This window comes from Penaeus japonicus, unplaced genomic scaffold, assembly GCF_977035675.1.
Source record: "Penaeus japonicus unplaced genomic scaffold, GWHDUDI00000001_assembly GWHDUDI00000012, whole genome shotgun sequence".
Lineage (NCBI taxonomy): Eukaryota > Metazoa > Arthropoda > Malacostraca > Decapoda > Penaeidae > Penaeus > Penaeus japonicus.
In genome coordinates, this window is record NW_028234414.1 from 15,803,151 (window position 1) to 15,805,650 (window position 2,500).

At 35.2% G+C, this 2,500-nt stretch overlaps 1 protein-coding gene and 1 non-coding gene across 3 annotated transcripts in view; both read right to left on the reverse strand.

Annotated features, from left to right (window-relative positions):
• Positions 1-2,500, reverse strand: part of LOC122250243 (uncharacterized) — an 83,593-nt gene that overhangs the window by 67,114 nt on the left and 13,979 nt on the right. The window lies entirely within an intron of this gene.
• Positions 2,358-2,430, reverse strand: TRNAR-ACG (transfer RNA arginine (anticodon ACG)). Its single transcript has one exon. It is a non-coding gene; the product is annotated as a tRNA-Arg (tRNA).

Below are 2,500 nucleotides of genomic sequence, written 5' to 3' on the forward strand. Positions count from 1 at the left end.
AAAGTAGTCTTTCGTGCAGTCGACCTTGCCAGCATTCGGATCTGGCCTTCATGAAGAAATGTCAGTAACCGAATCTTGTTACAAAATGAGCAGGGCAACGATCAAGGGAGAGCAGTTGAATATTTAATTCACAGTCCATAGTACATAGCGATAGTGGCTCTACAAGAGGGGGGGGGGGGGTTGTAAGCTAACCAGCTACTTGTGCATTACAACTGTGATTGAGGATAGGACGGGTTATGTTATGATCATAATTGGTCACTCCTACAAATACTTCTCCATACCACCTATCAAAACTCACAGACACTTCTCCATACCACCTATCAAAACTCACAGACACTTCTCCATACCACCTATCAAAACTACACAACCCCAACCCAATTCTGCGTAAAAGTGTTTAGATCCGCCGTTGTAGAGAGACTGGTTGCTTTCAATGTTATTCCAGGAATTCAGGGTTAATCTTGTGGTTAATTCTTTTATTATTACTACTTTCATATTGAGAAGTGAGAAGAAGACCTGACTAACAGCTATTCAACCTACGGAATTTTCTTCAGTATTTGATTATTATCCTCACATGATGCCACAAGTGCATATATAAGTTATGTATTGAAAAAAATAATGTTAAATCATTGTGAGGATAATAATTGCTACTACAATGCGTGGCTGCATACTGCTTTCATGAATTCATAAAGTGCTGGCTATGATTCTCACGTAAAATGAAATATACAGTATGTTATGAATGCTCGCTTTTCAGTGCTCAGCTCAACTTTTCAACGAGACAGACCAAACAAGAACTTGAATTGTTGTTTGCTTTACAAAATATCTGCTTGATCATCCGCGGCATCATAGATTGCAAGCACGAAGTGATAAAAGGGGAGGGGGAGGGGGAGGGGGAGGGGGGATAGCGATACAATAAAAGAAGAAAAAAAGGCTATTTTCTTTTCTAAACGGCTACGAAGTTTCCCTTGATAGGTTGAACGGGCAAAACGAATCAATATTCTTAAACTAACCTACACCAGACAAAAAAAAAAAAAAAAAAAAAAAACAACTTTTTCCTATGATCCAAACGCTATGAATAAAGAGCGCAAAGCAGCTTCCAGGGACGATAATGAAGAAGTATCATTTGATTGTTTCTCTGTATGTTCTCGACCCAGAAACATCGTCTTGAAACCTTGGCTAGTATATATAATAACGAAGTATATATATATATATATATATATATATATATATATATATATACATATACATACATATATATATATATATATATAAATATATATATATATATAAATATATATATATATATATATATATATGTAAATGTGCACACACACACACACACACACACACACATATATATATATATATATATATATATATATATATATATATATACATACATATATATATATCTATATCTATATCTATATATATATGTATATATATACATATATATGTGTGTGTATGTATATAATGATTATAATCCCGATAGCTATGAAGGGTATAGTATACATCATAACCGTAAAAATATGCCATTACTGACGATAATCAACGCTAAGTTCCCGCAAAGTGCTCATATGCAATAATCAGGGCCGTTTGCCTATTCCTCCATCCCTCTCCATCACGCAGATTTGTCACTTTCATTCGTCCCTTGTCTGCCATACAAAAATCCCTTCGACTTATCCTGGTACGAAATGTAAAATCCAGCAGTACAAAAATATTCCAAGACACACTTCAGAAGCGTGTGCTGTGTGTAATTCAAATGAGCCAATTAGAATTATATTAATCATACAAATAACTTGCAAGTGACTAGAGCTCGGGAAAAAAGTAGAATTCAAATTAGTTTCGAAACGGCCAGCTGCCGATGAAAAACCGTTACAGACCAAAAACATTTAAACAATATTCTGTCGACATGCTGGATCATCATCATCACTTCAGTTTTTTCAAAAGTACTCTATTTTGGGCCATAAGAAAGTAAATAGAACTACAAAAGAAGTTGATCCTTATTTATTTTTAGCTGCTTGTAAAGCATACCGTGGCGTACAAGGAACAATATTATTCACTTATTATACTTTTAGGACACCGCTATCTATCCATTTTGAGGGTAGACAGCTCCCCTTAAGTCTCCAAACACTGTATTTGGTAAGTCATTCTTTTGGTCTATCGGTGTAAAGTTTTACATATTATTTATATGTGTTATATTATTATTTAAAACAATGTTTAGGGGAGTTTCTCATTGCTGCCGCAGTTGACTCAACTTGTACCAATGCCATTTTACTTCTTTTTTTCTCTTGACTAGCAGAAGATAAAAAAGAAAAAGCTTAGTTTGCGTCATACCGTCCACTGACAAAAGGTACGCACGACCTTGCCAGGATTCGAACCTGGAATCTTCTGATCCGTAGTCAGACGCGTTATCCGTTGCGCCACAAGGCCTCTGACTCTTTTAATAGTTTACTAAATTGTGTACATATATGAAGTAACAGCAGCTATAGACCTGCTAAGA